General features: G+C 43.2%; 1 protein-coding gene across 4 annotated transcripts in view; it reads right to left on the bottom strand.

The window, feature by feature from the left end:
- Positions 1-23,542, bottom strand: part of LOC121503357 (plexin-A1-like) — a 262,690-nt gene that overhangs the window by 238,784 nt on the left and 364 nt on the right. The window lies entirely within an intron of this gene.

The following is a 23,542-nucleotide window of genomic DNA, read 5'->3' on the forward strand; positions in this document are numbered from 1 at the left end:
AGGAATATATTTTAAGTCTTTGGTGCAAACACAGCATTCTGTGACTGAATCTGTTCACAGCTGCATTAATTTTCTGATTGATGTTATATAGGCCACAGCCAGATGATACATTCGTGATAAATAGAGACATGGTGCAATTAAACTACAGAAAAGTTGAAGCAGCGTTTGCATCAAAATAATCCTGCACACTAAAATATCAACACTTAAAAGATGTATGAGTGAAAACTTGTCAAAAATGCAGAAAGACTGAACCGTCTTTCCATCTGTCTTCATATTCCATAAATACATTCACTACTTGTCCATTTTACTGAGACTATGCACAGGATTTAGCAGTAGTGCAGCTGTTTCTACATGGGGGTGACCCGTTTCTTGTTAGCACAAAAACAATTTAAAAATGGCAGTAATTTCAAGTTCAACATCAGTCTTCATGCTGCATCTGTGTACTGATATCACGAGGTGGCTTCACCTTGACAAGAAATATTCTGACGTTTTAATATTGCAAGATCTTGTGTACACCACTCCTAGAGTGAACCCCACAGAGGAGATGAATAAAGCAAGTAATTCAGTCTCAGGTCTAAATATTGCTGTGCATGACAGACATGGCCTCACTGAGGGATGCAATCATTGCAAGATAAGAAATACTCTGCTCCCTGTGGATTTAAATGTGTTTAAATGTTATTTGCCTCAGCCTGATGAAGTCTCCCCCCTGTTTCTATTGCTTTCCTAGTGTGCTGAATAAACGCCTCACTTCCTCACCCCTCCCTCCATTCCCCCTTTAATGCATTCTCAGCCAGTCCCCTCGCTGTAGTGTACAAATATATCACACCAATACTGGCCAGGCAAATGACCTGCCATGTTCCATAGACCCCCAGGGACCCACTGCCACTCATAACTCCCCAATCCCTCGATTATTTCAGTCACTTAAAGCCACTTTCAAAGCAGATTTAAAATATGACTGAAGCATTATTTGAGCGCTTACTGCTCTCTGTTTACACAAGCAAAGTCTCCAAGATCTCAGGGAAGCAACTGATGTCAGTAATGATGCAAGAAACATTGAGAAAGCATTTAAAGTCATTATAAGCAAGGCAGAGAAAAATCATTAGCAATTTAATAACTATGATCCCCATATAAAGCAAAGTGGATTCAATGTTTATGCAAGCCCTTTCAAAATAAGTGGATTCCCTGATCACAGTGGCTGAGACCAGGCTTTGCCCTCAGTCCAGTGTCTGGGCAAAGTGATTTGGCCTAGAACAAAGGGTCTCTGTATTAAGTCCAAGTAAAATCAGTTCAGCAAAGCTATTAAATTAACTACAACCTAATATGTCTTCAGTACCAGTGGGCTTTGACCTATTATTTGACAAACGCTGTTTGATAATGGGATTCAGCACTAAGCCGGTCTCCGTCATAGAGCTGCAATCCACGTTGCTGCACAGGTCGACAGACCCTTCCTTTGGTAGGCTGCAGGACAGCTTGTATGATCTGCCTTACCTTGTTAAAACTTGTGATTTCACAAGGGGGGAAAGGTTAAGGCTCACACAATGACAAGAGCCTATCACCAGAGCCGCGCTTGTGACCTCTACCCACAATGCCACACCAGCAACCGTAAAAAAAAAAGTAGGGAGGGGGAAAAAGATCACCAGAAGATCCCTGCTTCTCTCTATCCACACTCTCGAGGAATACTCAACATTCAACCTGCACGCTTCATTTGAATTTCAACAGCTGCCTTAACCTGTTTTTAACTACACACACAGACATCCGATACAGATGCACACACAAATAGTGAGCTTACCGCTCCAATTGTCCAAGAGAAAGCGCATTTTCCAAGAGAAGTGACTCATGAATCATGAATTTGGGTGTCGGGGAGGTGTCTTGCTATGTGCCTTGACCTTTCCTTGAAGAGAATGAAGCAAATCCATTTCTGCTGGCAGTGTTTATATGAATTGCGAGGCAGCAATTATTAAAGCCTAATGAATAACTGGGACAAAACAAACTGCCGGCACACTCTGGCCATTTCAGCTCACCACAAAGGCTACATTTGCATCTTAAACGTGATGAAACTGTTGCTCAAAATGCAAACGACTCACTCCTGAAACACCACCTTTTCCTTAACTGTAGTTCCAAACAGGATGCAGCGCAAACACAAATTTAAATCCTCACGAATGCGGTCATCAGTTGCCTTTTATACACACAGGAGGGAGGACTTGCAATGGGTCAGTAAATGGTTGTTTTTGTTGAGCAGATGCAGATGGCTCAGTTCAGCAGCCTACATTTCCATCTCTTTTTTGGGTAGTCACACACCAATCTGTCACTAAAGAAGGGATATAGGGCTGCTACATGAGGGGCTTAACAAACACACTAGTACATGAAGCCTCTCTGTAAGCTGATTCACTGAGAAAGAGGAGGGATGAAAATAAGAGTCAGAGTAAACGAGATCGACAGATTATGCGGGGTGACCACAACCGCTTTGACCACCAAAAAAAAATCTCTTAAAGCTGTTATCATGTCAAATAAGTGAAATCCTGGAAAGCCTCGACTGAAGCGCGGCGCTCTGAACATTTATTTTACAAGCTCCCGGCTGAGCACACAACCAAATCTCTCACTTCACAATGGATTTCTGAGTCATCCATCAATGGATGTGCTGCTGCTGCGGTTGTGTGTGAATGGATGGCACCGGGCGACGCTTGAGGTGCTCTGTCCAGCCAGCACGAGTCCATGTGGCCTAGATCCAACCTCGGAGTGAAAAGGGCGACAATGGCAATGAATTGGGTCACTGTGTTGCGGCCTGTGTTTGTCCTGGAGCAGATATGAATGCGTGTGCATGGAGTGCATGCATGTTGCACTAGTTTAAAGTTTCTCATTGACTGTTATCCAGCTGTGTTTGTTTCCTGTGCTGAGCTAAGCTAGTCTTCTCTTTTATCTCTCCTGTTGTAACATGGTGTTCATTAGCAGGCCAGAGGCTGGCTGGAAGGGTTATTCCATTTGTGTTTGTACCTAAGGTCCTCAGGGAAGTGTCAGCCAGATCCACAGTTTGGAAAGGACCCTCACCACCGAGTGCACTATGAACATGACAGGATTCAATGAGAATCACAGAGGGGGGACATGTATGGAGCTGCAAGAGCGTGGAAGTGGTGTTAAAGGAGTATCGTGTGCAGCACTGTCTTTGTCTCCTGTGGTCTTGAAGTCAGGCCAAGTATTTAAGCAGTAAATACACACAAATGTGCACACAAAAGAACACACACTTGGCTCTCTTGACAAGCATAAACCTCAACAAGAACAACAGTGAAACAGGATCCTGAAACCATCTCCTGAAAGCCAACAGTCTGTTACTAAAGCACTCCCTGAACATTGGAAATAGAGGAAATATAGGTTTCCCTGACAATCTTTGAGTCTCTTTAGCCTCTCAGAGCACGTCTCCTCTCATGCACTAACTCAATGTGATCTTCCAGAAGTGGCACTAAGAAAGCATTTGAGTTTTCCTCTGTGATGGCAGCTTAAAAGCGGCAGCTCTCTTGAGCGTCAAAAGGAAAAAGATGGAGAGACTTAAAGAGATGGAGCATGTGGTGCAACAATAGAATGCACAAACCCAGAGTGTGTGCTGAGCCAACACAGCAGTATGTAATCTCTACTTTTGCTGTTCCACCTGTGAGGTTTATTCACACACGTATATCACAGGAAAAGCATACATATACACTGAAAAGGCTGCACAGAGGAAGGACCGCAGCTGATGCACTGTGTAAACACAAAACGAAACCCACCGCACAGAGAACATGGGGATGGGGTTCTACCACAGTGGCGCCAGGGCAGGGCAGCAGCAGCTACTAATTAAGAGTGGTTGGCTGAACAGCTATAGTTAGGGCTGAAGCTGGAGGGCTGAGGAGAGCAGGGCGACAGGTCTGACACCGTGTCTGTGAGTGTGTGTGTTGCACGGCCCTGGGGCTATCAGCTAGGGCCCCAGTTCAAGTCTTGCTGACTCAGATTCAGCGATGCCTGTCTGGCTGCAATACTGCTGGTGCAGCTAGCGGGGGGAAGAGCAATTTGCTCTTTTCCCCTTTCCCTTACCCCCCCCAAACTCTGTGTTTTACTCCACGCTTCCTTTTTTCTGCCTTGCATTCCCTTGCTCCACTTTCCAGCCACCCTGTAGTTTTCTGTATCTCCCTCTTTCGTCATTGCTTCTGCATGCAGTCAATACCATTCAATAAGCTTTATTTGCTCAGCAGAGGTGGGGATTACAGTGGGGAACAAAACAGGAAATAGGTTTGTTTCAAATGGTCTTTGATAGAGATAGGCCAGCTCCAATATATCCCACTCTCCTTTCTAATTTTGTTTTGGTCCAAACTTGTGGTAACTTGATGTTCCAGTTAAACTGCTGCTGTAGTGAATCAGACCTGTTGGGCAACTTAAAAACTTAACTTCTCCACTGGTTCAGTGCATTTTACTGAAATGTAAACACAAAGAAATATGACACTTATGACATTCTGAAACCCTCCATGCTGTATCTAATGTTCTCTAACGTTACTTAGTTTCAGTATAAACTGTAATATCTTCTAAGAAATAGTGTGGTTACTTCTCTTGGGATGTTTATGTCTATTGTTTTCCAGAAAGCAGTTAATATGCACTTTTATGCATTTATTGTATTAAAGTATGGCTGGTGACCATATTAACATACATTAAAAAGAGCCTTGTGACAGTATAAGAGGCTTGGCCTCGGCCTTAGTTATTTAGCGTGCCCACTAATCCCATTGTTGTTGTCGCGGGAGCATAAGTGGCAAGCTTGATGTTAAGTCCTTTGCTTGTGTCTCTTTGTGTCTCATTTGCTGCCATCCAGTGCCTAAAATAATTGTACTTCACATTTAAGTGTTGGCTACTTTATAAAGGCAATTGCTATAGACAAATATCAAACCAAGCATAACAAAGGATTTGAGTGTGGATACCTTCCTGTCAGAATCTCAAAAAAAATTCCCTGAATTTCTCATTTCTGAACAATGGAAAAGTGACGTAGTCAGCATTTGGATTTTTTTGAACTGTAGGAAGATTTATGACAAGAAATCAGCAAGACTCCATTTTTACACACAAAGTCCAAAGCTGCAACTCGACCTTCTCTGCCATTCTCAGGCCTGCAGTTTACTGTTGGACTGCCTACACAGACACAAACACACTAGCACGCTTGGTTTTGTGTGTTTGCAGTCTAAACAGAGAGTTACAGGAGAGTGTGTCAGTTTATTGTTTGTCTGTTCCTCTCTCTGTGCGCCCTGATGTTTACCTCAGCAGAACAATAGACTGGCCTGGGAAAACTTGCACACAGGAGGTCTGATCGGGGTGTATGTGTACTTTTATCCCACATAACTATTGTGATTTTGATTGCATTTCCTCAGTTCAGCGCCAATGATAAACTTGTCATGGATTCTTTGCCCCGAGAGCTACTGCTGTGGTATTTTTCAGCCATGTGAAGCAAAAGACAATTTGGCAATACCCTTCAGGGAAAATGTGCCTTCTGTAACATGGGCAATAACATTTGGTAGAGGTTATAGTATTTGAATTGTTTGCAGTAGTATTTTTCATCATATTGAAAATAGAGTATAATATCTCCTCTGTTTCAGCTAAGGTGCATCAAGAACATCATAAAGTCGATGCCACACTCACTCATCACCTGCCTCCAGATCAGCCAGAGGAAAAGTTCAACTGCAGTGGAACTATGCATATTTCTAACATAGTTTTAACAGTTTATTTATAATGAACACGTATGTCAAGATTTGGACCAGAATTGGTCAACAACATTACTTAAGACCCATACACATGAGTTATCAGTTGAAAAAGTTGTAAAATCTAAATTTGCTGTATTAAAAAAACAATTTTTTAAGTTCCTTACTTAGTCTCACTCTTTGTAAAAGCATGTCCTTCGTGTCCTTGGGTTTGATATTCCCAGCATGGCATGAGTTTTCAGAGGTTTATAATCAAATACTTGAAGGAAAATACTTGGAAATATAAACAAAAATAGTGTCTGGCATTATATTAGGAGGTAGATTTAAAGTTAGTCTAATGTAGCAGGAAATGAATCCCTGTGCAGCACCAATTTGAACAATTTGCACATATTCTTGGTTGCAGGCTTTCTTCTGAAGTATCAAAAGTCCCAGCCAAGAGAAAGCATTGCCTTGGGCACCAGTTTAGCTTGGTGGGAAGAGCAGGGGCCAAAGTACAGAGGCTATAATCCTCAACGCAATGGTCACAGGAATGATTCCCGGTCTATGTGCTGTTTGGAGAATGCCTTCCCCCCACTCTTTCTCCCCATATTTCCTGTCTCTCTTGAGTCGTCCTGTCTAAATAAAGGCAAAACCAAGAAAGCATTGACTCATGTTTGTTTCTGGCAGTATTTCCCAGCACTACTTGGTTCATAACACTCATTCTGAAAAGAAAAATGTGGGTGTTAAAGGAGATCAGTCCACTTCTGAGCTAATGAGATGTCTGATCCTGGAGTGACCTGGTTGACACGCCAAGGCTACAGGTTGCAAACATCTTACTTGAGGGCGTGCCTGTGGCATTGCTGACAATCATCCAGGCAGAAGTACACTTAAAACAGATTCATTTTATTAATATTCCAAGGCGACATGTCCATAACATAGAAAACAATAGCATAAACTTCCAACTCAATGTGAAATACAACTGGTGCTTGGGTCAAAATCCTTAGCCCTTCTGGGATCACACACCTGACCCTGATATATGATCCGTAGTTTTTATAACTAAGCTGCACCTATGCAGCAACACCAGCTGACCATACAGAAAAAGTACACTTGAAATAACCCATGAAATACTAACTTTTTGGCTCTTACAATGGGTCGACTTTAAAATGTTGCTTCAACTGGTAACAAACAACTGAATTAAACGCATTCCACTTCTTTTAGTTTAGTGCATCTTCCATTTAACAGGCACAAAAAGGTCCAGGTTGCATTATTTGTTTAATGCATTTTGAAAGAAAAGAAATGCAAGTCATTGTTTCTTCTACCTTGTGTTCTTTAGAACTACCTGTGATAGCTGGTACAGCCTGTAATGAATTAAACATGAAACAAAAGAAAAAAGAACCAAAGAAACCATAAAATTCACACAATGTAAGAATTAAAATGTGCCTTGAAGAGCAATACATCATAACTGTGATTTCTGACGTATGTGGTCACATAGCTATTAGTGTCACAGGAGGTGCAGCAGCTGGTGCAGTGGTTATTCAAGCTCAATGACAAATAAATATAAAGAATATGCATACGTCAATCTTTCAAATACCGACTTAACCCAGACAGATGAATGTAGGCATTTGTATGTGAAAGTGGAGAGCAACACAAACACTCAGTAGAGAGGTCAAAGGGGCATTATCTACAGTGAGGGCCTGTTAATTCATCCAGCCTCACATAAAAAGCACTGTGTTTGTGTTTGTGTGTGTGAGATCTGGGCCTCTAGCCAGCCAACAGCTGGGCTAACTGTCTCATGTGGGCTTACCACTGAGGCTAAAACTGATACCATCACTGTGGCTACAGTGCACTGGGCCTACAGCAGCCTTTAATGTAAAGAGGGAGGATTTCATATGAGACATTATTAACATGTGTAACTGACAAAAGAGAGAATCATATTAAAGATTTGAGGTGATGGACTAGAAAGAGGTAAAATACATGAAATGACTGGGACATTGGTAAAAAAAAGAGAGAACTGTTGAAACAAGACATTGTAAAAATCAGTGTCAAAAGGCACATGGTGTTATCATGAGTAATGGAGTAGAGCTTTCAAAAAGGAGCACAGAGACAGACACGAACAGAGAGAGCAGAGAGGCCCGCGCTGTGCCCATCCTCACTTTGGCCCCGTGCCAGGCCTGCTCCACAGAGAGGGGGAGGGGGGCTGCGAGCGCGTGGATGTGTGTGTGCGAGGGGGGCAAACATTCCCCTGGCAGGATCCCCAGGACCCGGCGGAGGGCAGGGTTCAGCCGGTGAAGGAGAGGCTGCGTGCCCGGCAGTCAATTAGCGGCTCGCATTTACACAACAAATGGAGCTCCCACGGCTTCTCCGGCGCTCACACGTGCGCACACACCTCTTATGAGTGTATCCACTCAGCGCTCATCAGCACACGCCAACGCAAGGTCAGAGCGATGGGAAGGGAGGGAGGGAGAGAGAGAGAGAGAGTAAGAGAAAGAGAGCAAGAGGCCAGCTATCTGCTGGAGTGGTACTCTACAATGCAAACTCATTGGCTGGATCAGACGCACTGGCAGAGCTTCAGTCTGCACCAAGTAACACCAACTCAACCAATACTTCAGCTGTCAGACAGACAGATACCTGTTAGAGCATTTAACACAGGCGATCATAGAAAGGGAGCTGTAAATATTCAGTCTACAGATTGAAAATGCATGATGCTGATTTATCACAATTTTTGTTTTCAGAATCACAGCATTATAAAAAGTCAATGTTTCAGCAGCCACATTAGTGAATGTCTTTCCTTTAAAGGTATCAACATAGAAACTGTTAGTAAGGAAGCTCTATACATTTATAAACTGACTCTGAATTCTCCAGTTCAATCTCCATTTTTACGTTGACATCTTTAGATTTATCTGAATCCTCTAACCTTGATCAGAAAATTCTCTCCCACCCTCACAGCAGGTTGTCTTTGTCTGCACAACTGCTACACATACAGTTATAATTGTTCTGTTTTAGTGCTGCAATATTAAAAATTAAATTGTTTTAAAACTCCCTCAGCAGGAAAAGCCAGGTCATGCATTAGGGAATACCAAATGAATCCAAACCACAAAGGTACTTAGCAGGTTGTTAATTTAGCTAACCTAGAAGCAGCCAAATACTCACTCTGTATGATTGGTCACAGTGTTAACTGTGGTGAGGCAACTAAATGGCACACAAATACTCTGTTTTAAAGGAGATGTGCGCAGAGAAGTCAGGAAACAGCTAAAGCACTGAGGAGAGACGGTGAGGCAAAAAATACAGGGCAGGAGTGACAGACATCCCTTTCAAACATTTAGCTTCCCAAAAGAAACCTTGTGGAAAATTGCCATGTCAGGGTGACGAGTGAACAGGAGCTGAAGTCAATACTGTTGACTCAATAAAGTTGATCAGGTAATACCCCCGTCAGGACCCGGGGAAATTCCTTTCCATCTTTCATGTGAACGAAAAGACGCACCACACCCAGGCCGGGCAGCAAAAGATTACATTACACTCACATGTAGACCAAGAAAACAACAGTTAGTACATTTATTCTGCTACTGTCTTTGATGCAGGCATTGTGTAAAATACACAGAAATGGAGATTTTCTTCAACTATTAAATATAATCATGATTAATATTCAGAAGGAAATTTCTTCCACAAAGGAAGACAAAATTGGAGAGATAAAGGAAGAGTTTGACTCTGCTAATATCAACAGTCAGTTTATGACCAGAGCGTGACCTCACATACAAGGTAAGGCTATTAAATAATGAGGCTGTGCTTATGAGGATAAACCAGGTGATTCACAGTCACACTGAGAGTTATCTATTAAAGCTTGGGTATTCACGCAGAACTGCTGTAAGTTTCCAGTAATGCCAGCAAATTTGTGGAGGCATTTTGGAGGAAACTGACGGAAACCCAATTTTTTTAGAAGGAGTGATTACATGCAATGAAACTTAGATCTTTAAATATGATCCTGAGACAAAATGGCAGTCAATGCATTGGAAAACACCATCGTAACCAATGATGAAGAAAGCACAACGATGCAAGTCCAATTCAGGAGTATGCTGATTGTTTTCTTTGACATTAGGGGTATAATTTTGGAGGAGTTGGTCCAGCAAGGTTCAATAGTGAATCCACACGATCACCAACAGGTTCTAGAAAAACTGAGGAAAAGAGACCAGAGTTATGGAAAAAATGTTTCATTCTTCCTCAAGACAATGCGCCAAATTACACTGTGCTCCCTGTAAACCAGTTTCTGGTCCAAAAACTAATCACAGTGCTGGTACTCCCTGTTTACCTGATCTAGCACTGCGTGACTTTTTCTTTTTGGAGTCTGCGTCAGAAGTTAAGAGAAAATAGATGGCGGCTCTGAGGCTGAAGAAGACCTCCTGCACTGCTTTGACCAGTGGAAGACCTGAATGCAGAGGTGTGTCAAAGCAGAAGGAGATGAGATTGAAGGAGAAAGACACTGAGAAATGTTTATTGTACTACAGCATTGGGCTTATTTTTAATAGCCATACCTTGTATTTTCTATTAAGGCCTCAAAGAGGTTACAACTCAAGTTGATGCACCTACAATTACTACTAACACTCCAATATTATGGTCTATAAAGGCTAAAACTTCTTAACTCTTGGCCATTAATCCCACTCTTTTGATACTCTTATCAACTTCATAACTCTAGCAGAGCAGGAGCTACTGCATTAACCTTTCCTAAGGTTAGCACATAAAGAAACACTTAAGTTGTTCGCTTAGTTCAACATTGAGAGTAAAACATCATTGTAACTGCTCTGATGACATTGAAACAAGCTAATCCTGTTGAGTACACAGAATTAAATGAGCTCTTGTAAAAGTGTACTTCAGTTTTAGTGTTTACAAAGCAGCATACGAGGGTGTGGGATCACAAATATGTATTTTAGCTCTGTTTAGTATAAAAGCCAAACTTTACAGTGATAAGGTCATTATCATGAGATAGACATCAGGATGGATGATTGTGTGAAGTAGCACAAGACAGGGGAGACAGATTCAGAAGAGAAACATCGTCTCCGTCTACCTTTACTTCCTCTGCTCCTCCCAACCATCTGTCATCTTCTCCCTTTGACATTCAGGTGAGAACTGCCTTGTCTGCAGACGACGTGTGTCTGTGTGTGTGATAGAGGCTGTGGGGTAGTGAGCTCTGCAGTTACAGTGAAAGCTGCCTGACAAAGTTAATATGAGAAGACGTGGGGCTTTTCTCTTGGTGATGAGGTCGTGGGAGTTTGGGGAGTATGTTTGAATCTCATCACCAGCAGGTCGTCTCGCTAATGTGCCCATCTCTCTGACTATGTGCCCTCTGCCCGCTCCACCCATTTATCTCTCTGCCTATACATCAATCTATCAGAGATGATTATTAGTGAGAGCAGACCAGTGGTAAGTGGATGAGAGTTGACCTGCATCATGCAACAATCAAACCCCAACCCGTCCCTCTCTCTGTCACCCTCCCTCTACGTGTCCCTCCAGCTGTGCTCTGAATAGGCCCTTAAATCACTCAGTCTGGACCCTTTGATTGGTTGACCTCTCTGCATGATTAAACAGCCATTTTCATCACGTCCTCCATAGGAGAGTGTGACAGAATGAAAAAGAGGGAGAGAGATACTCTGATAAAGAAGGTGAATGAGCTAGACCATCTCTCTGTCTGCCTCTGTCTCAGTCAGCCAAAAATGTCTGTTTATGACAGACATTTTTGGCTGACCGCTGAGGTCAGCCCTACACATGGCAATGTCTGTGTCTGAGTAAGTAAGTAAGTAAGTCAGTCAGTAAGTAACTGACTGACTGACTGATCATTGCACATTGTGGTTAGGCTGGAGGTCCAATTTGTGGTTGCAAGCTCAGAAACTGAGACAAAGATGTCTCTATAAGAACTCAAACAAACTGTAATGTGGGTGAGCTAGCTAACAAGCTATAGCAGGGTCATAGGCATCATTACTGTGATCAGTGGACCTTAGCATTAAGTCCCTGAAATCACCAGGCTAAAGAGTGAGAGATTTTAATTTCCGCCTCTTCCCTGAAACCAAATTTTTCGTCCGATAAAATCGCCACCCCCTCACAACATCTGTTTGGCTTCCAAATAAAAAAGCCGTAAAGCCGGGGTGGTGCGAGCAGCAGCAGCTGTTTCGATGCTGTGTTCAGGCCTTAATTAAAGTTTGACACAGCTTCTCTGAGTCTTTGTCATCCGTCTTCCCCCCACACTCTCTTTTTCCACATACAGCTTCTCCCTACAACATTATTTATTATTCTTTGGTGCAAGCTGCCTTGTTGCTGTTCTGAGTTCAGCCAGTGCTGCCAAGATCCCTCCCTCCCTCACTCTGTTGTCTTCTTTTCCCTCCGCTGTTTTCTGGCCGAGGTGCACGCTCTGGCATCATTTTGTTCAGATTTCTTCGATCCCGCCCTTTCACAAATCTAAACGCTCGAGGCTTTTATGTTGATGCAGCTACAAGCAGACTGGGAGACGGGCTACTTTTGAAAATGTGTCTGTGCTGTGGCCAAGTTTGACTGCGGCGCTGATTGCCGAGGGCAGGATGAGGTGTGCCTCTTGAATGAGCTAAAAACAGCTTGGGTCGTGTTTTCTCAATAGCACATGTGGCAGTGGATCTATAATGTGTTTTCTTTAGTAGTTTGGAAGTGAGAAAAGTCATGAATTACAGAGGATGCAAAAGGTTCATGGTTGAAAACGTTTTTGGGGGTAGAATTTGTGTTTCATTCTTATTTGTCAGTGTTAATCATTACGTTATAAATTTTAGCAGCACACAACATTCAGCTGCCCTGAAAATCCAGTCAGACTTTTACTAACTGTTTTGTGTCAGAGGGCAAACAGAGTCTGCTGGTACACCAGAGGGCATTTCATGCTGATCTCGAGAGCCAAATGAGGTCACACTTGGGTAGAAACAGAGCCAAGCTGATCAACTAGAACAGCCACATTCCTCCACTTGAGTCGGGAACCAAGGAAATCATGGATCTTGGTGATGCGGGGGAGGGGAGGGAAAGAGGCAGCCCCAAGAGAAAGGAAGCAACTCCTCCCAGCTGCCATGCATCAGCACATCACACCAGTCACAAGTTACACACCCCATTTGATTTGGAATGCAGCGGCCCGTCAAGAGCTGAATTGTATCACTGACGCATTCCTTAATGTTAGCTCGCTTCATCACATGCTCTGCCTCCTTATCCATCCAGGAAGATCTGCCAGCCGGGAAAACAAACAAACTCATAAAATAGTAATAGAGAACCGGTGAGCAACAACATTAGACGCTCTTTTACAACATTCCCTCTCCTCATGGGTGAAATAGCACATTTCTGACCTGTGCGGGAGAGAGGGCCAGGGTCATAGGTCACCAGGCACAACTGTAGCCATCATGGGACAGCAATGTGAAGCTCGCACCCACGCCTACCTCAACTCTCCTCCCCCATGCAGAAGCTCAAAGGTTTCACCCCAAGCTGGGCAAAAAGCAACAACAGAGCTCTGGCAATAAAACCTCCATGCCCCCACTCCACCTTTAAAGCAGGGATCAGTCTAACCTTTGGCCTCCTCCTATACCAGCCCTCATTCCAGTTTGAAGGCTGCCTCCTCCCCCTCCTGTTCTTCTTCTTTTTCTGGTTACAATCAACACCCAACCCCCTACCATCGCCACCATTGTCTGATCAGGAGTGCTTACTCCTGGGGTCCCCCTGCCCTGCTTGCCTCTCCTCCACAGGGGGTCGAGGAGGGAGACACAACTTTAAATGCACCCCGGGGACTTAGGCCACTGCAGGGTGGAGCCTAGGTCTGCTGGAATAATTAGGCTGAGCAGTGGCCGATGTTCTGCACAACACGCTGTCAAGTGGTTTTCTTCTTAACAAGCTATGGGAGGGAAGAGAGGGAAATGAGGGTTTTATGGTCCCGTTGCACATGGTTCCACTGAGGGAGAGGAGGATAAAACAACCAGGGGCCTCCAAAAACCTCTCCTCAACATGCTGCATGTTAGAGGATGGTGCTGCAAACGGTCAAACCACCCTTAAAAGGGAATTTAAGGCCAATGAAGAAGCAATGACAGCTTTCAATTTCATTCAAGTCCCTTTGCATGGAGCGACCAATGATATGTCAGTGTTGCCATCAGCCTGCTAACAAAACAAACCTTTGGTTAGTATTTGCATCGTTTTGCAGGAGGTGAGGTTTGTATTACTGAGTAACTGTAGTGCCTGTGAATAGAAAAAAAGTCTCTTGTACATGTGTCTCTGGTCGACATGCTATGCAGTGGCACAATGCCAACACACAATGGAGACCAGACTCGGCGGGCTACTCATCACTTCTCCCTCTTTAACCCTTTGAGAGGAGCACAAAAGAGGGCACTGACAATGAGACTGTAGAAAGGAGGTCTAAGAGGGAGGTGGTGTAGGATATTCAGAGCTGCTCCAACACTACTTTCCATGGTGGCCGGTAAGAGTAAACGGTCTGCAAAAGCCAGACACACTCTAAATGAAAGAAAACTGGTTCAATAAGAGAAATGCTTCAACTTTTGAGATGCAATCAAAAGTCCAAATGAACTTCAAAAGGGGAGACACGATGCAACTGACCAAACACTCTCCAAGAATCAAGAACAAATTCATGAACGACAAACGCGCTTCTAATACAGAAACGATTCCACACTCAAAACAATCCTAATCCAAAACACGCTTCAAAACCAGAAATGTCAGAAAGCACCCGGCCTCCGGGGGGGGGCGCTCTAGCAGGAAGGGCGAGAGGGAGCCAGACACCAACACAAACTCTTACAGGAATCATGGTGTTCATCTGATTCTATCTATCTGGAAATACACTTTTTTGCCTTCCTGCCTCATCAGGAGTAACTTTAGGACTGTATCAGACCAGTATTAGTGTAAAGTTTGTAAAGTTGACCTCTGCTGTCAAAAAGGCATCCCTACACGCAATTGAGTCTGACATCTGAAAGATTTAACTAACAACCAAAACAAATGATTTAGGAAACCGTTTATTGGGACATACAACATATTTATAATAGGTTAGATTATGTATTTTGGTAAATGTTCTTAATGATAATTGATTGTTCTCCACTGACTTTATCTACTCATTTTCTCTCTTCCATTCACACACATGCATGTCTCAGTCTCCTCCTGTTGTCTCTATGCCCGTGTGATCTTTTGTCAACACTCCTACGTTTATAAGGGTTAAAGAGTTTCTGTCATAATCTGCACGTTGACGAGGTTTATTTACAAGCATGAATAGCGCCAGAAACATGCACATGAGGAATAAAAGGACAAAAGGGGCCATCCACTAGTTTATTGATCCCAGAAGAATGAATTTGAAAATGATTAAATGATCATCAGGTGACCCACAGAGGGGCCGCTCAGTCATAGTCTGTACAGGAACTGATCCCCTCCATTATTCACGGCACACCTGCCCCCACACACCTGTGAGAGGTCGTGCGTATTTCTGCCTGCCGTGGTGAGAAGACCAGGAAGGAGCTGGTGCGGACATAAACCCAATGTCGCTGATTCTGACCACGTTTCCCATTACAAGTGTCAGACTTGTAGTGAGAATTTAAGAAATTGTGCGCAATTGCTACAATCTTGCGCCGATATTCAGCTCTCGTGTAACTATCTCAGACATTAAATAATCAGGACATCGGTTCATACACAACTTTAGAGGATAAATCAGTCGCAGAAAACTCTCTCATGATACTGAGTGACCGCAGCTCTGACACAGAGAGGAGGGGGCGGGGCTCTCTGCTCAGTGAGCGGTTTGCTCAGCTCTGCTCATGTAGTCAGAGGGAACGAGCAGAAAACCAGGACTAAGAAATTAAATACATCAATATTAATAGGATAAATAACTTTGGGCTATTTGTTTTTTTTTTTCAATAAAAGGACCAAGTAAAAACCTACTCTATAGGAAAATTATTCTTAAATTACTTCTATTGTGATCTGGCGCTATATAAAAAAACAATTAAATAAAATTGACTTGATGTTCAAGGGGAGCGGGGGTTGCCATTGGCAGGGCGGGGCGCTTTCCCAATAAAATGGTAGGGGAAACACTGGCGGCAATGCTTTTAATGTTAAAAGCCAGTTCTTTGCAGCAGATAGAACTTAAAAGCAGCCGTATATACTCAATTCTAGTGATGTTCCTAGGCACAGAATTTGCTTTTCCATTAAAAACAAACTAAAGCAGCTTCTAGCCTAGTAGACTACACTCATACAAATATATCATGTAAACCAAATTTACACTGTACAGTTTAACACCACAATAATGCAAAGTTGTTTTGCAAAATGTGGCTAAAGTTAGCACAGCTAGCACCACAGGCCTTAAATCCTTTTGCAGGTTACATCCACTTTCCTGTGCTGAATATCATCACACAATGCTTCAGTTATATGCAAGTATAACCAGACAGACGATGGATAACTTGATCCCCATTTTCTAGATCAAAATAATGCTGAACCACAGTGTTCCTACAAGATGCTTTCGTGCTAAGGCAGTTAGCAGTTGTGGCAGCAAGGCAGTAGTCATTAAGGGCAACTACAGTGGCTACTAGTGGCGTGTGGTTGCTTTACAGTTCGGACAGCATTTGCCAGGGATTTTGAGCCTGAACTAATTACAAAACTTTTACTGACATGTAATTCTGGTGCAAAAGACAAAGGGATTGAAATCAAACCATTTAGTTGGCTAAAAAATATCAGTAACTGATATCTGTTCATGCCACATTATTTGGCCAGTGGCTGATGTTTGTAACAGGGCTGATATCACCTGATAATCATATTAAATTGATGCATCTGTGCTAAGCTACAAAAAACGATTGGACTCTTACTTTTGCTAGTTAAAGCTTTGATTGTTTTTCTCAGGTGGGCCCAAACTTCACATGCCCCATTAGATTTCCAATTGGTAAAACTTGCTTGGAAGTGCTCCAAAGTGATTTGGGGCAAAAGCTGTCCAAAATCTACCCTTCTTTCTGCAGCTGAAGTGGAATCACATAGTGGATTTAAAAGGCTAACTGCCCATTCTGTTATGCTGAAAAAGTTGAATAAAATTTCCCTTTATCGACGGATTTTCCCTGAAGTATCTGCCTGTTCGACCCCACCGAACACACACTCACACTAAACCAGCCAGAAGCACCAGCCCACATCCAAAGAGTGCCAGGCACTCAAGGGAAAAAATGAGTGGTAAACAAAATGAATAAATGAGCACTTATCTCCATCTGGTAAACACACTTACAGGTGCTGACATCAGTGTGTGTAGTTTATGAGCCATGGAGCGTGTGCACATTTGTGAGCGTGCACGTACACAAACACAATCCAAATTGCGACTAATGGAATAGAGAGGGAAAGTAATCTTACCTGTGTCCTACACACATCTGCACAGCCCATCACCACCTGATGGGCGACACCACCATACTGCTGCTGACCTCTCTGAGTGAGTCGCCTTTCCTTCCGCTAACACGGAGGCTGGTGCTGGTTAGTCCACAACATAGCCACAGTTAAAAGGCCAGACAGCCAGCTAGCTGATTTATAGGCTAGCCCACAGCCATGCTTTCCCTGGGCAAGCGGTTCTCTTCAAAGGACCGCCTTCTATTAGTCTTATTTACAGGGCTGGGGAGAACAGACTGTCTAAATTATTTAAGATTCCCTTTGGTAAATACAACACAAACGAGAAGGGTGTGTGCAAGCAAGGAGAGGGGCAGAGATGGAAGACAGAATGAAGAAGCAGGAGATACAGAGACTGAGAAGGCAGAAAAAGCAAGTGAGCAATTATGAGTTGCTGCACCATTAACATTAATCACAACAATAAATGGCTATGTGTCTGTGTAAACTCCTTTCTCCTCCCCAGTGCAGTTACCTTACATTAAACATGAGGGGTGCCCATGCTCTCACACACAGCCACGTTCAGATAGCATCCAGCATACACATCAACAAATGCACACTGAAGATGCACTGCTTATCTCAATGCAAATACATGCAGAGGCACACACCCACAGTGCGCTGCCTCCTCTCTCACACAGTGGTTCTCATTAACAAGCCAAACATGCCTGAAGAGGCAGACAGACTTGGGTGAGCACGGTAAACAACCAGTAGGCTCCCTCATCTACACTGAGACTATCTCAGCATCAGCAACACACACTTTCTGCCCATGATACTGACAGGCGGGGTCGGATACATCCACTCGAGGATGTGCTTTATTTCTCACTGAACCAGCTAAAACTGCTGTTGTTTGTTCAGGGAGGAAGTAAGAAAGGCAAAGACTGGTAATGGGTGATGGTTCAAACAAGATTCATACAATTTTGGCTTTGACTTATTCTGAAATTACTAATAAAAATACCAAAATGGGGCATTTTTCACTGTGCTCATCAACATCTAAGTTTAAAAAACAGCAAACCATCCAACTGTACAGCACTGATATCACACATTTTGATGAAGTGCATGTTTTTATTTTGGCTGATTACCAACAAAAAGAACAGAATATTTTCAATAGATCTGTTCAAATTAAAACAATAATCACCACCCCATTTGCATACCCTAACACATGGTTTACATCTACATAGCTTGCTTAATTACAGCTATCTATTCAGACCAATTCAGCACAGAAACTGTGCAGTAAGAATTCAAAACAGGAAATAGATAAACAAGGACAATCCACAAATGTGCTGCTGTTTGAGTAGGACAATAATTCCATGTGAAACAAACTAACAAGATGACAGAGTCAGTTAAAGTGTAATTTTTTTCCCCAGTAAACTCTAATTACTTCAAATGTGACTATCGCTTTAAATTCAGCGACCAATACAGGTGACAGGTGTAGTTGTTAGCTAAAGTTACAGGAAGATATATGACCTCCTGATCGATAGCAGATCTTCTTCACAGGAAATGCAACAAGAGAAGCCGTTTCTTTATGTCCTAGCAAACTGAGGATCAGGCTGCATGTCTGAGTCAGTGTCTGCGGGGAGATGGACAGAATGCTGACGAGAGCATTAGCATGCCAGCGGGGAAACCTCATACGCCGAGGCTGTGCCCACTAGCTGTGGGGGTTGGTGGGATTTCCACACAAGGCCAGTGGGTCAGAAGTGGAAGTGGGGTCAATACAGCATGTTTGGACCTTCAGGCTGAACCTTCAGTACGACTGTAACTCAATCTAAGTGATGACGTGTCGGGGTCTGGGGGTCACGTATAACCAATAACTGAGGAGGATTTTTTTGGTTTGAAGGAGAGCCAATTCCAAAAATTACAGGAACGTCAATTTGATTTTACAAGAAAATAAATCCCATCCTGTTCTCCTCTTAAGAATACCAAGTGTCTGCAAAATGGGGGACAAGTGAACCGCTTTGTGCCCTACTTCAGTCAGACTCATCACTCTACTTTACATTTCAACCAAACTAATCAACAACCCTTTGAACAAAAGGAGACCATGTCAATTCTGCACCCCAACAGGCAGCACAAGCTGCAGCGGATAGACGCCACTTATTTTCAATTTGCAGCCAGATTAGCAGGCATGTTTTTGATACTGTCAGAACCGAAGAGATTTCTCTCTTCCAAGTCGTCTTGAGTGAGTGGCCTTTTTAGTGCCTGCTTCAAAAAGCATCCCCCGTACCCGAGCAGCTGTCACTTTCAGCAGGCACTGCGGAGGACGGACGCGGGGGAGGGGTCCTTTGAAGGAATGCTTAAAAGTGGGCGATAAAAATAAACCGGGAGAGAGGAGAAAATTAATTATACATAACAGACAGTTCACTTGGATGAGCACGACAGAGACAGAGAAACTAAGGCTGCTTCCCTCAAAGAAAAAAAAGCCATTTTCTGGCTGAGGAATTTTCTGTTGGTCGTATTTATTTGGCAACATCTGAAGTGAGGGATGCAACAAGATATCTTTTTTTTAAAAGGTCAAGGTGTCAAACAACACAGACCAAGCTTTCATTTCAGATTCTGTGGGTTGGCACTTGCCTCATGCATCCTCTCTAATTCGAGGCAGTTTCTGGGGACTGAAATAAAAATTGCCAGCCCTGAGTGCAGCCTCCTTCTTAAAAATGTGATGAAGCTTGCAGATAGCTCAGTCTGACTTCAAATTCCCTTCTGATTGGCACTGATGAGGGTTTCTGCTGCTGGCTCACCTGCAAACTCACCCCTTGATATGATTCGTAATGCACCAGCACTTTGCGGTTCAACACCGCCCACTGACTCTCAATCCGAGCTTCTTATTCGGGCCAAATGGAGGTCATTCCTATTTGAGCAGTCAGTCAAGACAGGCCCGCCAGGTATTGGCGAGTGAGTTTATTTCATATTAAGGCTTGTCGGCTGGAGAGGTGTTAGCACCATGAGAGCTGTGTGTGTGTGTGTGCATGTGTGTCTGAGGATGTGTGGATGTGACAGGGCCTTGGGGTGCAGCCCTGCTGCTGGTCCCTCTTTAGTGCGTTTTAATATTGCTGCTGCTGTGTGGCTCCTCGCCTCGGGGCACCACACAAACCCCAGAGACCAAGTCAAAACACTCAAATACAGAGAGGTCTGGATGAGGCTGAGAAAGACTTCGAAAATGACAACATAGACAAGCAGAAAAGGGATGTAAAACTGAAGTGTTAAAAATAAGACACCAGTAACAAAGCACCAACAACACAACTAACTCTCTTATAAAGAACAGAACAAATTAAATCTTATGCAATAAAAATAAAATCACATCTACTGCATGCTATGAAAGCAGATATTGTCTTATTGTGTAAAGAAAGCTCTCAATAACACATGGGTAGGAAGAGTTCAGTCTGGGACAATCTGTGACATAACCCCTGTAACCATCTGACAGGAGATCCTCTATCAATAGTATCACATGCTTCACTGTGCCTAAACTAGTGATATCCCCAGAAATGCAGGGACGGATTGAAAACCAGAAATGGGAGAATTTAAAAACTAAGCCAGCAGTCTGTGTAGAACGAGAGAAAAATTGATGACTGGAGCCTGATATGTCCCCAGAAAAAGGACAATAGATGGGTAAAGAGAGGAAAGAAGACAACCAGCATGCAAGGAGACCATAGTTAAGGGTGTAGGACAAATGAATGGAGAATTATTAGAGGAAAAGACAACAGAGAAGATAGAGAGAGTGAGCTGGTGGTGAAGGGTGGAGGAAGATGCAGACAACGATAGGCTCTTGACAGTAAACGAGAAGGAAAATTGGGAGAGAAAGCCTGAGTGGCAGCACAAATCTGGAGGCAGAGAGAGGAGAAAAAGCTGAGGTTGTCACATTGGTTTTAAACATCAACCAGTAAGGGAAACTGGAAAGGGAGCTGAATTTTTCAGTCTGGCAATGCTGAGACACGCTGCGAGTGTGAGCACAGCCCATATATATCAGCTTGCTGCATAAAAGCAATGAATCACAGTACAGTGTACCCTTAAGAATACAGCAATACACTGAAAATCCTTTCACGTATATAAACAATTTCACTGATCCAGAGAAGTTGTTTTGTACTCCAGCTGAGGAAGTCCCTCGAGATCAGTGTGATGGAATTCAAATCAAACCCCTTCTTTTTATTCCCTTTTTAAAACCTGTCAACAAACACAGCAAATTAAAACATTTTGGGCCGGTCCTGCAACGCCAAGTTGGGATTCAGTTCTCACTTCAGCACTGGCCCTCCTGCTTTGTCATCCATCTACAATCTAATTAGACTTTAAATATGCCGCTCAATGAAAGGTCCAGAGGAATGCAACAGGGGGGCGAGCCACACAAAAGCAGGAGCGAAGGGGGTGCAAAGTGCACATGTCAGCTCGAATTCCAAAGTTTGGACATCACGGATTTTAGCCTTCGTGGCAGCAGCCAGACCGGACAGGGCAGACTTTCAAAAATTCATGACACTGCTGGGCTATTGTGGGCCAGATCTGTATCATAATTAGGGACGATTGAGGCAAATTGTGTGTAATTTTCTGGCTGGACTGGCAACTTTCATGTGAAATGCCATGCAAGGTTACAAAAAAAGATTTTCAGCTGTAGAAGGTGGGAACATTTTGGAAAGTGTGAAGGGATAATCATCTAGGTGTGATTGTTTTGAGACGATTTTCCCTGAATTCTGTTGTGATTGAGGTCAGATAATAATCTGTGGTTGTTTCAGCATGTGAGAACATGTTCAAAAATCATTATTCTACTCAGTGCTACCCTGGATAATGACTTTTTTCATTTTCTGTCCACTCAATATAAAAAAGAGAGAGTGATTAAACCGCACGGTCTTTGCACAAAGGGAGTCATCTGTTGATGTTTGGTTACATGACTGCCACTCCTAGCTGTCAGTCACACACTCTTGTAAAGCAATGCTTGTTTTGACTGAACAACTTAGGTACACTTTTGCTGTGCAGTTGGCGAGATGTCACCCGGGTTTGTGGCTGAGTGATTTCAGCACTGTGACTGGGTACCACCTCTTAAACAAACACTCATGTCACGGTTTAAATCCTGAATCATTTACATGTGAATGCTGGTCCCTGCATTGAACTGTCAATAAGGAGCTGCTGCTTGACTGAACTGATGCAAAACTGGGTCACGTCACTTACAATAAAGAGTTATCATGTTAGTCATACAACGCCTGTGTCTTGCAGGGGTGCCACAGGAGATAAAGCACACCAATCAGTACCACTAGATTAATTTCACTCCATCAAGGAAATGCATGGTTAATTTCTGTTTAAATATGACCTGAATATTGCAGTGATTTCTTTCTTGATTGCCCAAAGCCCCCTTTTTCTTTCAAAAAGAAAAAAAAATCAAACATGTCAATGTCCTTCTCCTCTGATATGTTTTATGAATACATATTTAAATTGGACTCTAAATGAATTCACGTTTCAGTGTGGGGTCAGGGTGGGAAGTCTAATTTGGTTAACCAAGATTTGATTATAAAAAATAAGGCTGAGGAGAGTCCGATAGAGCAATGAGAGCGTCTTCAATAGCTGACAACCAATGCGCACTCCACACACCCACAGACAGCCCTCACCACTCCAGCCCTGCTCAAAGAGGGAATTCAATTGCTGCCGAATAACAAAGCTCACAAATTGCCTCCCATTCGTTAGCAGATTAACGCTCTTTTCACACTGCAGCAACACAATTTCTAATTATTTCAAAGCAAATAGGTGAATCGATTTTTTTTTAAGCCAGCGACCACGTCTACCTCCCAAGAGAAATCCAGCATAACTCCTCCCTCAGGTCCATTTAAGACAGAAAGCCACGACAGGATACATTAAAATGTGTCAGAATGAACAAACAAGAAAGCAAATGTTTGTTGTAAACCCATAGACAGCCTCCGCCACTCTCCACGGACTATTTACCCTTGCGACAGTGAGTGTCAGCTCCGTGAATACCTGTAATTATGTATCATGGTGGTGGTGGCATTCCTGCTCTGAGGCAATGCAACAGCTATGAACACCAAAAGCAAGACAAGTCTGAAAGCTAGCTCATGTCATGTAACAAGAGGTTATTTTACACATTAGCCAAAACACGCTTTTCCACATCAGAAAAGTACGTTTTCACTGCAGCCGACGTTCACCAAGCAGCCAAACTCACCTCACACTGCACCAAATCTGACGTTACTTGCGAGAACACACCTACCTTCTTCTACTTTCAAGTTCCAGGTGTTAAGCGTGAAACATTTCTTTAAAAATGTCCAAAATCAGAGGTTCAAATGCAAGCTAAAGCTTCCAGCACCGTTAAAATCCGTAGTTTTACAGTTTCAGTGCGGATTAATCCGACTGGTGGCGGTCACACCGGGGCGCACGTTCAACACACCGCTAACACAAGCACGAGCCTCCACATAAGAACACACACCTAAACGAAAACTGGATATTAGCGCTCCTCTACACGTCTCCGTGCCTCCTCGGTGGCCGGGCTTGGTTGGAGCCTTCAGCTC

Source organism: Cheilinus undulatus, linkage group 3 (genome assembly GCF_018320785.1).
Source record: "Cheilinus undulatus linkage group 3, ASM1832078v1, whole genome shotgun sequence".
Classification (NCBI taxonomy): Eukaryota; Metazoa; Chordata; class Actinopteri; order Labriformes; family Labridae; genus Cheilinus; species Cheilinus undulatus.